Consider the following 15213-nt stretch of genomic DNA (forward strand, 5'->3'; position numbering starts at 1 on the left):
CATTCTGTGGTTGAAAAGAAAGTGTACTAGAGCTTGAGGGTTGATTGTTGAAGGTATTTGGTGGTTCGATTTGGGCGACGAGAGCTTGTATAGTAGAGTTTAGATCAGTAAGTGCTTTCTCCATGGAGGTTTGGGGTGGATAGGAGGGTTCATTTGGCTCATAAGGTGGGTGGTATGGTGGATACGGGTTAGGGTCATATGGAGGTGAATGGTGAAAAGGGGCTTGTGAGTATAGTGGTCCAAAGTCATGTTGAGGAGAGGGTTTATAGGCATATGGTGGTGGTTGTTGATAGTCCATTGGAGGTGGTTGTTGCCATGAGGGTTGATCAAATCCTTGTGGCTCCTCCCATCTTTGATTGTTCTAACCTTGATGCCTGTTCTCATTGTAATTTCCTCTTCCTGCAATATAATTGTAACCAGACTCATAGCCAAAGGGGTGAGAGTTCATAGTAATAAATAAAAATTTAAAACAAAAATAAAAACAATTTTTAAATTAAAATGTTATTGAAATTTAAATTTTGAAAATTTTTTTTATTTGAATTTTTAAATTTTGAAATTTGAATTTTGAAAAAGTCAACAATATAAGATAAGAATTTGAAAAAGATTTGATTTTTGAAAAAAAATATTTGAATTTTGAAATTTAAAACTAAGATAAGATAAGATAAAAATTTTAAATCAAAAACTGAATTTTTTTTTTTGAATTTAATGAGGAAAGAGAAAAACAATAAAATGACACCAAACTTAAAATTGTTAGATCAAAACGAAGAAAACAACTAAGAACAACTTGAAGGTCAAGATGAACACGAAGAACAACTTAAAGATCAAGATGAACACGAAGAACAAATTTTTGAAAATTTTTTTTAATAACTAAATAAAAATCAATAACCTCTTAATTTATGAAAAAGCAAAAATAAAAACAAAAATAAAAACAAATATACAAGCAAAAATCAAATATTTACAATAACCAATAATAAGGCACACGTTTGCAATTCCCCGGCAACGGCGCCATTTTGAAAGAACTAAAGATTGATGGTTTAGAAGTTATAGTAAACTCTCGTTGCAAGTATAGTTACTAAACCAAGCAATCAACCTTTCTTACAAACGTTTTGGTTGTCACAAGTAACAAACCTCTTTAAAATTGATAACTGAGTATTTAAACCTCGGGTCGTCTTCTCAAGGAATTGCAGGGAAGTATGTTCTTATTATTGGTTATGAGTCTTGTAAATTGGGGGTTTTGAAAGTAAGGAAGCAGTATGTTAAAGGATAAGAAAAATAAAATAGTAATAATAAAATAAACTCTTGGCAAGGTAATAGAATTGGAAGTCCTATCCTTATCAGTTGTGATGAGAATTGGATTTTAATCCCACTTTGTTAACCTCTAACTATGAAGGTAAATCAAGTGGATTAATTAGCTTAATCCTCAGGTCCTAGTCAATTCCTATGGAAAGAGTAGAGTTATTGGAGCAACTCCCAATTTCAACCACTGCTTTATTTGACAGCTCAAGCGTTACCAATTACTTAACCCAAGCCAAAAAGGAGAAAATATCTAAATTAAATTAAAAGCATCAATATAAATAAAGCAAAGCAATCTTAAATCTGAAATACCTCAAATAATATTAATTAAGAAAATCATAATATGAATGTAGCATAAGCCAAATTGAAAAGATAAATAATAATTAAAAGTATATAATAAAGTAGAAAATAAATAAGAGGAACATTGAACTTGTACTTGAAGAGAAGTAATCCTAAAATTAAAAGAAATCCTAATCCTAAATCCTAAGACAGAGGAGAGAACCTCTCTCTCTAAAAACTACATCTAATCCTAAAAATTATGAATTGTGAGCTTGTTGATGAATGGATGCATTCTCCCACTTTATAGCCTCTAATATGTATTTTCCGGGCCGAAAACTAGGTCAAAAACAGCCCAGAAGTCGCCTCCAGCGATTTCTGTTACGTTCAGGTCACGGCAAAGTGACGCGGAGGCGTCGTCCACGCGTCCGCGCGGATTGAAGTTCGCAGATGCGACGCGAGCGCGTCATTCACGCGTTCGCGTCGCCTAACTTTGGAACAGCTATGACAAATTATATATCAAATTGAAGCCCCGGACGTTAGATTTCCAACGCAACTAAAACCGCATCATTTGGACCTCTGTAGCTTAAGTTATGACCGTTTGAGTGCAGAGAGGTCAGGCTGGACAGCTTTAGCAGTTCCTTCAGTTTCTTGTATTCCTTCCACTTTTGCATGCTTTCTTTCCATCCTCTATGCCATTCCTGCCCTATAAACTCTGAAATCATTTAACACACATATCAAGGCATCTAATGGTAATAGGAGAGGATTAAAGTTAGTAATTTAAAGGCCAATAGAAACATATTTTTAATCATAGCACAAAATCAGGAAGGAGAATGTAAAACCATGCAAATAGTATGAATAAGTGTATGAAAGATTGATAAAATCCACTCAATTAAGCACAAGATAAATTATAAAATAGTGGTTTATCAAAGGGCAACTGAGAGTTTAAGGGTGAGTGAGGCCAACACTTTGAGAAAAGTCTTACTCGACTCTAGCTTGTCTGACTAGTTTCTTTATTTATTTTTTTAAATTTTGTATCGTAATTATTTAAAAATTATGATTTATGTTTAGACCGAAGAAATCACTCTAACTCAAGAGACATTAAAAGATAAGACCAACACATCCGGAATAGAAGTGACCGAAGTTCCAAATGCAGCCACAACCAAGATACCAAGATTGCTACAATATCCTATGCATCATTATCCATTGGTACTTCCTTATCAACCTTATGGTGGAGTCCTCCCTATTCCTTTTCATCCTGTTCCAAATGGCATGGCGTACTTCAACTAATATCCTTCTACTGCCGGAATTACATCATATCCTCAGTTTTCTCATGTCTCGTCGTATTCTAGTGGACCCAGTGATAGCAATGCATGGGCTGGACTTTTGAATGATGTCATCAACAACAAAAAGCCATAGAGTTATAATTTATATATTATATTTTTAATTTATGCATGTTAAAATTGCTGATTATATCTCCCTTTCAAGTGCTTGTGCTATCAATTTATAAAAATTAGGGCTGGTTCATAAGGCTGTATCATTATAAATGTTGTCGACGTTGTTTTTATTGTGTTATTGACACTGATTTTGAATAAAATCTTGTTCTGTTAATGTATTTATTTCTTCATTTTACTATCTAGTCGGTCCCTTTTTTTTAATTGTATGTTGTGGATATATATTTTTTGGAAGTTCGATGTTTGAGTTCTTTTTTTAAGTCAAACCATTACAAAAAATATGATAACTTTTATAGGAGGGAAGAACTGGCCGAATTGTGATGGTCACGTTTATATGATCGGTCACTAGTTCATTTTTCAACAAACTTGAGGATCATGAGAGTCCGTCTATTCTAAAGTTATCCTTGAGGCTTCAAGCTCTTTCACTGTGCTGTGCTGGATCTAAGGCTATCAATGATCCAAAAGGTTAGTTAATATGATCTTGATATCTTGAGCAGAAACTGTTGTAATTATCATTATTGTTATTATTGTTGTTGTTGTTATTATTATCATCATCAATGCTTTTTATAGGAAAACTCCAGTTACTAATGCTTTTTATAGGAAAACTCTATCCCTAACTTCTGTGCATTTGAATTTTGGCAGCATCTTTTTAGGGTAAAGTCATATTCCTCCTTCACTTTATGAGCTTCCAAATACCTTAGCATTGTTTAGTTTTTGTATGAGGATTTATTGACGAAAGGTGGAAGGAACAAATTTTCAAGATGATAATTTTTTTTAATTAAAAACTATAATATTGCTCACTAAACATCATGTTTATATTCTCACTCACTTCAAGCTAAGAGACCACAATGCAAATTCTTCTTTTCATTGCAGGTAATTGATTTGTCTGATAATTCATTTACGATGCTACCTAGTTCTATGATGATGAATATTGTTCTACCATTATAACAGGGATGCCGAAGAGAAGAGCAGAGAATGTAAACATCTTTTAAAGTAACGATATAGATAGATACATGGATTTCACAAAGAATGGGATCCCAAACTTTTTGCTACACTGTAATTATGGGAATATTTGTGACGATATAATTCAAGCTGTGTTTGGTTATTCCAAATTAGAAATTTTTTCCTTTTTCTCCTTTCTATCCTTGATTGACACAAGTTGAGTCGTATTATATGTCGTACAAGACAAGAGTGTCCAAATTCCAAATAAAATAATAATAACCAAAATATTATCATATTTGAAGTCTGGTGTTAATTATTGCATAGCAATATAGCATGATTGTTATTGTTCAAAACTTGAACGAGGTAGCTATGGACTATGGTATGTAATTAGTCAACTATTAATTTAATTAAATTTAAATGTAAATAGATGGACACTTTGATATAATTTTCCTAAACAGATAAGGTTATTACACAAGCATTCTTTTTTCTTTTTTTCCTTCTTTTCTCTACAAAAATTCATACTTAAATACAACACCATCTCAAATCCTAGGGATAGGAAACTAGAGACTTCAACTCCAAAACACAGTTTCCATTGATTGCACCATGCACTTTGAAGCTGTTGGGTCTTTTTATATTTTCTTCTCGAGGTATCCATCACAGTGCTCAACTTAACGGCTGTAGCTTGCTAACTAATATAATTGAATTTAGTTGAATTAAATGTTAGCTTATTGATCCAGTTTGGTCTGCTAGTGTTCCAACTTGTTCTCCACAGAAAGCCTTTGATATGTTCCCAGGCTACAATATATTAAAAACCACAACTGTGCAGGAAAATGGGGGGAAAATATTACTAAATATATTTAATGAAATGAAAGGTCCACTTTATGTTTGTTCAGTAACTATTACTCCCTCCATTCCATAAATCATTGTTATATGGAGAGAGTAACAATTAACTGAATTAAGGCACAGACAAGTATATTGCAATAGCACTGTACTGACTCTTCACAATAATGAAATTCAGGCACCAAATAATATAATAGCTATGTTAATACAGATTTATTCATCACAAAATTGTAATATCCCACCAAGGGGCAGCTCAAGGAAGGTGAAGAATGGATTTAAACTGAAGCTTCAATAAACAAACCATGTCATAACAGCTATGCAAATAAAAAGAGAAACTAATTTTGGAAAAGAAAAAGAACATGAATATATGATTAAATGAAATGAAGTGAGGAAATAATTTAACTGAAACATGTCTAGTAAACTCCTGGGTACCAAGGAAGATCAGTAGTTACATTCAAAGAATTAAAAGAAGGAAGAACACATGAATAATTCAAAATAAGATTACATAGAAATATGCTTGGTTTAGTAACTTGTTCTTGCCATTCAGGTCTCAACTACCTCAAATGCAGTCCCAAATCATACACTCCTCAAAAGCAATCCCAAATCATTTGCAATAACAGTGAACCATGCTTCATAAACTACTCAAATTATCAAAATTAGAAACATGAATCGCACTATTTAGAATCTACAGAGGCATACCAATTTCAAGAAATTCATAATTGGCACAATTTATCAAGCATAACAAAGCTAAGTTCTCAAAGAAAAAGAAGACACAAAACAGGCATACCCCACATGCAACACTTAGTTTCAAAAGATTCAAGCCTTAAGACCCCATCACCTTCTGCGGATGAATTATCAGAATCATTAACAATGGAGTAATTCACGGTAAAAACAGTAAGATTCACAGATTAATTAACACGTATTTAACAATTATTCAACCCATAACAAGTTCACAAATTAACTAACAACAATTATTCAATAATTGTTATAAAAAAATACCTAGAAGCTAGAAGCCATAGAACAGAGCATAGCAGATCCTGAGCAAAAGGGGGACAAGGGCACAACCGAAGGGATGACAGGTAGAACAGAGATAGCGCCGACGATGGTGGAACAGAGCTGCACGATAACGACGGTGGCTTCGAAGCTTGTTTCGGCAACGGCGGCAGGAGATGGACGGAGGTGAGGGAGTGAGATCGATGACGGAGAGAGGAAGGAGGAGCTCGAGGGTGATGGCAGGCATGGGTTCACGTTTAGTCATTGTGTGGAGCTAAGGTTGCTGGGTTGGGTAATTGGCTAGGGCATCCCAGCAAAACGATGGCGTTTTGCAAAATTTAAAAAATCGGCCGGGTCACGGTTCGGTTCAACCGACTGGTTACCGGCCGTTCACCAGTTCAATTCCAGTTTTCAAATTTTCCAATTTTTCTGTTTGCCCGACTCACTTTGCTGTGCGGTTCACGGTTCAAATGGTTCGACCAGCCGATCCGAACCGGTTTTCAGAACCTTGCTGAAGAGTGAAGACTGAAGGCTAGGGTTCTTTTGCTGACAAACGCAGCGTTTTGAGCAAAAATTAAAAAGCTGGTAGGGTCACAGTTTGGTTCGACCGGTTCACTGGTTTGATCATGGTTTTCAAAATCTACGGTTTTGTCCATTGTCCGAACCGCTTTTCCCCTCGGTTTAGGATTTGACCGGTTCGACTAGTCGGTTCGAACCGTTTTAAAAAATTTGCATTTTTCCTTATTCCAAAAAACTGGCCAGGTCACGGTTCGGTTCGACCGACCAGTTCCTGGCCGGTTCGAAGGTTCAATTGTGGTTTTTGAAATTGGGAGTTTTAACATTTGTCCGAGTTATTTTTTGTAGCGGTTCATGGTTCAACCAGTTCAACCGGCCGGTCCGAACCAATTTTCAGAAGATAGATTATAACCACTCTCTCATGTTGTTTTTATTTTAAAATGCTTAATATATTTTAGTATCAAATTTTCAATTAAGCTTACAACACAGAAGTGGTTCAAGGAATCAAAATGCTAGAGTGAAAATTAAACTTCACCTAAATTCAACTATAATTGAACGAAAGACAAAAACATTAATTTTCAAAAAGAGTCCATAAAAAATATAGTGCATAATAATTTTTTAAGTAAAAGAGATGAAACTAACAAGTCTTAGTAGTTAATATAAACTAAACATGACTACGTGACAATTACGATTATTTAATTTTTGTTTGACTCCTTCTATTTATACTTATTGTAATTCCTGGTAGCAGAGTCAATGACATTACGCAGCATCAAGTTGTGGGGCCTTAGAATCAAATCCAACGCAAGTCGCATCCTTGTACCATCATTAACCTGAAAAATATAAATATTTTAGGTTACCAACAAAACCATACACATTAGCAATTGAAGTACTATTTTTTTTAGCAACCGAAAATTACATTTATTGTATAACTATACGTCTTCTTATAGTTTGTCATCCAGGTTGCCACCCATACCCCACAATCATTACTGTGTTAAATAAGACACGGTTAGCTTATACAGATAAAAATTTGAAAGAGGAAAACACAACTACAGATATTCCTTACGAGCTAGGAGCTTGTTCTCCTGTTTCTAGCATATCCACAAGTGCAAAATCAAGTATCCTTGGTCTGAACGGAGTGTTGTATTTATAGAACGAGTCATACTTGAGCATATCTTCCAGATATTTTGCCTATTTATATAGAAAAAATTAAATAAAGGACGATATTTGAAACCTAAAAAATGTCATAAAAATGAAAATGGGGAAAGTTAATTTACCAGCTTTACTATACTCGATCTCTTTTGCTCTTTATCTGAAGCAATCGATAGGGAGTCTAGCAGAATTGTTTGATGATTGCACAAATCAAAAACAACCAGATACCAATGTGTGTTGTTCTCGTTGACAGGTAAAAAAATTTAGTACCAACTTTCACGTATTAGAATATTACTAGATACAATTTTTTTTAAAAAAATAAAAGGTATAGATCAGTTCATAAAGATAAATGCCATTAAATAATTAAAAAATTAAAAATACAATAAATCATATACCTTTTTTAGACCTTCATCAACTTTTCCCATAAATTCTTTTTTATAATATTTCAACAGAACTTCAATTCTGGTATCACATTGCAGTATGAATTGCTGAATTTAATAGTTAGGGGCTAAGTCAGTGACACCAATTAAGTAATAAGATAAAATAAATAAAAATGGTAACAAGCCTGAAAAACACATTGTGTACCAAAAACACAGCTGGCAAATACCAGTGTGTTTGACATCCTATTTCTTTCTCTTGCATGGTTAGCATAGTAGCCACCAAATCCAACACCTATGTGGTAAATAATAAATTTATTAGGAATTAAAAGTATGCTAGAGATAGCAGTATAATTATGCACTTACATCCCCATGCACCCACTCCTTGGGAATTAATGACTTGAAATTGCCACGAGTTCTGCTAAATTTGTTTGTTGTCGCCAATACCTCATCACTACAAATACGAATCACATTAATATTGTACTATTTTTAAAATTTTTTGGTAGATAGATAATGAGATATTTAACCTTCTTTTATTTGGTGCAAACACATAGGTTGCCATTTTAATATCTAAGTCATCCAAATCCATGTATGTAGAGGCTTAAATAAAATCGGGATCCACTGCAAAAAATTGGTGAGATCACTAAGTTATGTAACCGTAGATGAATGATGCGAATGCTTGTGAAATGAGAACTTACAGATGGCCATTCAATTCTCTGTTTATTGTGCTCGATTTTTTTCTGGTTTAGGGTAGGCATGCTAATAGAATATCTACTTGGTGTACTCTTTTTTAAGAGTGCCTTTTGCTCCTCAGTTAGAGATTTGTGTGAGGTCCCTGGTGGAATTTTTTTATTTTTTGAAAATTTTCCTTTAATGGAGGTAGCATTCATACCAACCTTATTTTCAGACAATTCTTCTTCTGACTGTAGATATCTTCTTATCGCGTACACTTGTCTGTTTTGATGCTTTTTTATTTGTACCAGAGTCAGACTGATGATGCTGTGGAGACTTTAGCAGTTTAAGAATTTCATCTGTATCTCTTGGATTAGTAGATTGAAAAGGATATAAGAGAGTAGGAGGCTGAAAATTTGTGACAGTTGGACCTACAATAAATGATGGTGGGAATATGTTGTATAGTGATGGATGCATGGTTGTCGGAGATTGGTTAGAATATGCTGCAGCAGTATAAAAACCGTGGTACATAGAATAGAAAAATTGGGGTATGTGAGGTATATGGTTGAAGTACGGATAATGTAAGAGTTGGTTAAGAATAGCACTAATGCTAACCTCTCTTGTGTCTCTTTTGTTCTAGCTACCTGGAGGTGATTCGGATGATTCTCGCTTACCCATGTCAAGCACTCAAGCATATATGTAACACAATTAGAATTATATAATGTGAATATAATTTGCTAATGACATGTTAAAATATGTTTTTATATATAGTTCAAATTTTTATTTGTTCCTATTTTATTTTTGAGAAACTATCTTTTAAAAAAAATTTCTTATTTTATATTCATATCATATTCGGAAAACAAAAAAAAATAGATTAACATAAATTACAGACGGAAAAGAAAATCCGTCTATAATTCCGTCAGAAAAATTAATTTTTTTTTCCGTGGAATGGTTACAGACGGATTTTCCGTCTGTAATTATGCAGACGAAACGCGCGTTTTATTAAATTATTACAGACGGAAAATCCGTCTGTAATTTAAGTTAAATCCGTCGGAAATATTGAAAACCCAGTTGAAGACTAACCCATTCACTCGCCATTCACACCATTCACTCCATTCACTCGCCAACTTCGCCCTGCACCCCGCCGCCCACAGCCACCGCAGTCTCTGCCGTCACTGCAGCCACGCAGCCCCCGCATGAGCCCTCGCAGCTCCCCGCAACCCCTACAGCCTCGCAGCCCCTCAGCGGCGCAGCCACCGCAGCCGCTACACAGACACAGCCTCCACCGCCACCGTAGAAGATCCGTCGCCGTCGGATTCCGAGCTTCTTTTCGTTCCAGATCAGCGCTTTCTTTGTCAGATTCCCTTCGCGCAACTGGTAGATCGCAAACCCTAACTTTTCTATTCGTTTGTATTTTGTATTTTTCTTCAGATGACGCTTCTTTTGCTCGTTACTCTCTCTCTCGAGGTTGTTGATTCTGATGTTGTAAGATCAACCATCCGGTTCTCGAGGTTGTCTTCTGCACTTGTTGAAGCTGTTAGCTCTCCCTCACTTGGAAGATTCCTCGGTTGTAAGTGTCCATTTCCCTCAATCGGATGAATCTCAGCAATCTCTATGTTCTGTGTTTTTCCTCAGCATGCTCTTAATAAGTTGTTTCCTGTTGCATGCAAGTTGGCTTTCAAATGTTATCATTATAATGAAAAGACTTGCTTGGCTTGAATGATTTCATATTCTCTTTAATGAAAAATATTTAAATAATTGATCAAAAGTTCATGATATTAATTATCATTACAAGTTACAACAGTGTGACTGATACTGGTTTGAAGTACTTACAGTGTGAAAGAATATATAATTGGCAATGTTAATTTTATTAATAAGTCCACCCATGTCCTGTTTCATTCATTTAATCTCAAGTGTCACACATTTTCTTCAATTAGCTCTGCCCATTTCACCATAATATTGTGAACAGCTCCTTTTTCTCCAGTGTTGGATTTGGAGTATATGTATACTTATTACTGAGTGAATCACAAAATGCCTAGCTGGGTTTTGCTGTTCATTTTGATCATGCTTAGGTGTGTTTATGTGTGCTTATATGGTTTCATGGTTTTTTTGTCTTTTAAATATCAATTTGAGGATCCATCAAATATCAATTTCTGCAGTTTTCAGTGTGACAACAGGGGATTATACATGTATATCTACGTTTGTTAAGAATGAATATTATCATATAAAAAAAAGAGTAATCATATATTTTTCAATATTTTATTCTTTTATGTTATCTTTTGAGTGGCTTTCTCAAATATGAACCATACAAATATCTAATTTGCTCCCAAACAGATTGTTCTGCCCTTCAATTACTCCTTTTGTTCTTAGAAGAAAATAAAGATAACTCTGGATAAACTAATCATGGCTTTACCTTATTCATTTGCTACTACTACTAAATCTTCAGTTTTTTCAAAGCTTCACAACACTTCTTTCTTCCAACACAATCAACTACAAAGAGCAAATGTTGGAAGGTACTTCAAACTCTTTCATTCATCTCTGCTTCTTTTAACTATTAATTTTCTCTTTTTATTTTTTATTTCTATGAATTGTCCAGACAAACTTTAGTTAATGATATTAGTTGGATAAAACTCTTTCTAGTGATACTGAGTAATTTGAAACATATATTGAAAATAAAGCTTGTCAGAGTTTGTAGTTTAAGTTGGAGAAACAAGTAGTTAGAGTTGATGAACTGGCAGTGTAACAATTGTGAAATAATAGCAAATGTGGACATGTGATGGCTTGAGAAACACTTTTTGCACCTGCTGTCTAATTTTTAAGTTTATGCTAGATTAGAACTTATTCTGTGATTTGGGGCCTCTATAGGTTGAGCTGTCTAATTCTGTTGAAGCTGTTAGCTCTCCCTCACTTGGAAGATTCCTCGGCTGTAAGTGTCCATTTCTCTCAATCAAATGAATCCTTTTCAAATAATTTGGTGATGTTGTGTCTTTGTCCCTCTGGTCCTTGGCTGTAAGTGTCCATTCATTCTTCACAAAGATAGTATGTTATGTACTACCCATCACTCCTTCTTATCTTGGTAAGATTTTAAAGGTACATGCATGGAAAATTCTGTTTTCCTTGTGTTTTTGAATTGACACCATTTATTCTTATCTTCTTTTAAAGATGTGTCAACTACTATGGTTGTAAAGCCTGGCCCTGTACTGGACTTCCTTTGTGAGAATTAGAATGTGAAACATCCAGATTTTATTGATTGGACCAAGGTGATATTGCTATCTTTATTTTAATTGTAACAAGGTTCTGATTTTTATGTTTATTGAACTGTGATGCTTTCTTTTTGTTTACTTTCAGGCAAAAAGTGTGCTGAAAAACCTCAGAATCAAGGTTAATAATTTTGAGTTCAAAATCAGTGGACTCAGTGATAATACTTGCAGGACTCAGAAGTAAGTAGTTATAAACAATATGGTTGCTTGCTTGTTGAAGGAAGTCTTAAAATTCTCTATTTGCTTAATCCATTTTCTTTGTATAGTTTGTTATAGAGATAAGAAGTTAGGATAGTTATAACAGAACTGATAACTTTTCTGCATACATTTAAAATATTGTAAGGGATTTGTTTTAGCGTGTGAGAACTCATGAACTGCTAACAGTTCACTACTACTACATAAAAACAGTAGCTCAGTATAATGTGATGCATAATATTATTAGTAAAAAGAATATGCATTAATGGTGTCTTAAAAAAGGTTAAAATTTATCGTTTTATTCGTTTATACTGTATACAGTTGGAATTTAACATTATTCCATAAGAATAGCCGAATATATGTTTCTTAATACAGTTGTCAGTGTACAAAAATGTTAATAATGTTCACTTGTGAGTTGTGATTATAATTTTGATTTGATAATGTGGCTAAACTGGATACAATATATACGGTCTAATATAATGAAAGCTAGATATATATACATTATCAAAATAATAATCATTATAAGGGGATACTATATTTAGCTACCATTTGTAATAATAAGATATATATATCTAATAAGTTACCCTAGTTCTAATATGTACTTACTCCATTATTAGAGAACAAAAAATACTAAAATTTATTTACCATTCTGTAAAAGTTTGTAATAATCCTCCTGAATCATGTTTCTAGAGAATCTTTCTAAAAACAAAAAAGTTTCTGGATTCTTATATTTTTTCTTGTATATTTAATTTTTTCGAATTGGCATAGTTTTTGTTTTGATTTGTTGGGGTAAGAAAAATGTTTAATTCATTTTTATTGAAATTGACGTGTTGCGTAAGGGTGGTCAATATATAGACCATATCATTTAAATTTTAAAATAACATCCATAATATATACTTTTTTTTTTTTAGAATAAAACTCTACATGCAAGCAAAATACTTAATCAAGTCTAACCAAGTTGTTATAACAACTTTTTAAATCACGCGCCTCCTTTTCATTCTCCTTCTCCTTCTCCTTTTCTGTTTCCTTCTCCTTCTCCTCCTCCAGTGTTGCGTCTTCTTCTTTTTCGTTATCGTCATCACCAATAACACCAACATTTTGCAAACATCTTTATTAGTTCTGATTTTCTCTGATGTCATCATTAAATAATTTCGGTTCATTTCTTAATTTATTTCGGTTTATTTGTGTATTAATTGAGGTTCACTTGATGCTGCTGATAACTATTGACCAAATTTTTTATTCCTTAAGTAATTTTGATTATTTTTTAGTTTAATTGAGGTTCATTTGGATTCAGAAGTGAATTCGATGTGTTTTTTTAATGATTAAGTCTTTTTGTTGTTTATTCAAATCTGAACTAATTTCAGTTTATTTGTGTGTTAATTGAGATTCACTTGATATTGCTGTTAAGTATTGACCAAATTTTTTATTCCTTAAATAATTTCGGTTCATTTCTTAGTTTAATTGAGGTTCATTTGGATCTAAAAATAAATTTGATGTGTTTTTGTTAATGATTGAGTCTTTTTGACTGTTTGTTCAAATTTAAACTAATTTCGGTTTAATTGAGGTTCACTTGATGCTGCTAATAAGTATTGACTAAATTTTTTATTCTTTAAGTAATTTCGGTTCATTCTTAGTTTAATTGAGGTTCATTTGGATCCAAAAATAAATTTGATATGTTTTTGTTGATTATTCAGTTTTTTTTAACTGCTTGTAATTGTTCAAATCTGAACTAATTAAATGGAATAGAGTGGAATCTAATGCAATTGAATAAAGTGATAATGAATAATTTTATTCTACTTTGCTAAAAAATTTGGTCAATACTTATCAGCAGTATCAAGTATATATTTACTACTTTACATAAAAATACAAATATTTATTATTTTATGTATTATTCTTTAATTTTGCAGCCACCTAATTTTGTAGCCACTATCTGTAAAATAAAAAAGAAAAACTTTTATTTGCAATCTTGTTAGAACAGTCAACAAAATTGAAATAGTAGAAAATATATTAACTTATTGATATTTATGTTAAAAATTTTGGTTCATTAATATTAAGAAATTATATCCTCAAATTTACTCAGCTGATAGGCAGAACTTAGTTTATATAATTGAAACACAAAGCCAAACACCCAAAGTGAGATGGGTTTTCTGCATAGATATAATTAAATCTCTTCTCCCTTCACTACATATATATCTCTTTCCTACATATATATCTCTTCTTCCTTCACTACATAAATTAATATATATTCGCTACCCTGTTTCAGGTGCTACCCTGTTATCAAGTTCATCTAACATTTTGTTAGATATCCTTTTATCTTATCATCACTACTCATATTTATGTTTGCTCAGAGATTTTTGGTCTAATCCCTTCAACTTTTTGCTTGGAGTTAAGGTTAGTGCAATTATTGTGTTATAAATTTCATTGATTTCTAGGGTATTGTATGATAAATGAAATAGTACTTGTGTTGTGTTGTTGCTTGTATTGCATTGAAAATATTGATATGATTAAATATTGATAGGATGTTATATGATAGATGAAATGTTGCTTGTGTTGGATGATTTATAGGTACTAAAAATATCGAATTCGTAAGAAATGTCTTGGCACCATCGAGTGTGGATGTATGATAGGTTGAATCCAACAAGAGGGGGTATTAAACCTGAGTTTTATGACAAGGTTGAGGAGTTTATAGAAACAATTAGTAAGTTAGATGTTGTGAAGTCGGAAGGAAAGTGTAGATGCCCATGCGTTAAGTGTAGATGCACAAATTATAAAGAGCTGAACATTATTAAGATGCATTTGTGGGAAAAGGGGTTTATGCCAAATTATTGGATTTGGACAGAACATGGAGAGATTGACGACATAGGGATTAATCAGACGGGATTCAATAATTGTGGGGAAGGTGGTTCAGGAAGTGGTGCAAATGTAGAAGAATGTGATATGTATGACATTAGCTGGGAAGACAACTCCAGAAGGTATCATGAAATGGTTTTCGATTCTGTTGGTCCAGAGGATCCTCATGTAGAGGCTAAAAATTTTTTTGATCTTCTTGAGGCAGCTCAAAAGCCTTTGTGGGAAGGTTGTGTGCACTCTCAACTATCGATAGCTGTTAGAATGCTATGCATTAAGGCCGAGGGAAACCAATCACAGGAGTCATTTAAGCAGTGGGCCACCTTAATTAGGAAAATTGCTCCTGAGGGTAGTGCCATACCTAGGGATTACTATGAGGCTAAGAAGTTAGTGCAAAAG

At 33.4% G+C, this 15213-nt stretch overlaps 2 long non-coding RNA genes across 2 annotated transcripts; one reads left to right on the forward strand and one right to left on the reverse strand.

The window, feature by feature from the left end:
• LOC110265510 lies at positions 5534–5913 on the reverse strand. Its single transcript, XR_002351654.1, has 2 exons — positions 5805–5913; positions 5534–5646 (listed from the first exon to the last, which is right to left on the reverse strand). It is a non-coding gene; the product is annotated as an uncharacterized LOC110265510 (long non-coding RNA).
• Positions 11395–14266, forward strand: LOC107612407. The gene is made up of 4 exons (XR_001613743.2): positions 11395–11438; positions 11675–11772; positions 11861–11952; positions 14231–14266. It is a non-coding gene; the product is annotated as an uncharacterized LOC107612407 (long non-coding RNA).

Source organism: Arachis ipaensis, chromosome B08 (assembly GCF_000816755.2).
Source record: "Arachis ipaensis cultivar K30076 chromosome B08, Araip1.1, whole genome shotgun sequence".
NCBI lineage: Eukaryota > Viridiplantae > Streptophyta > Magnoliopsida > Fabales > Fabaceae > Arachis > Arachis ipaensis.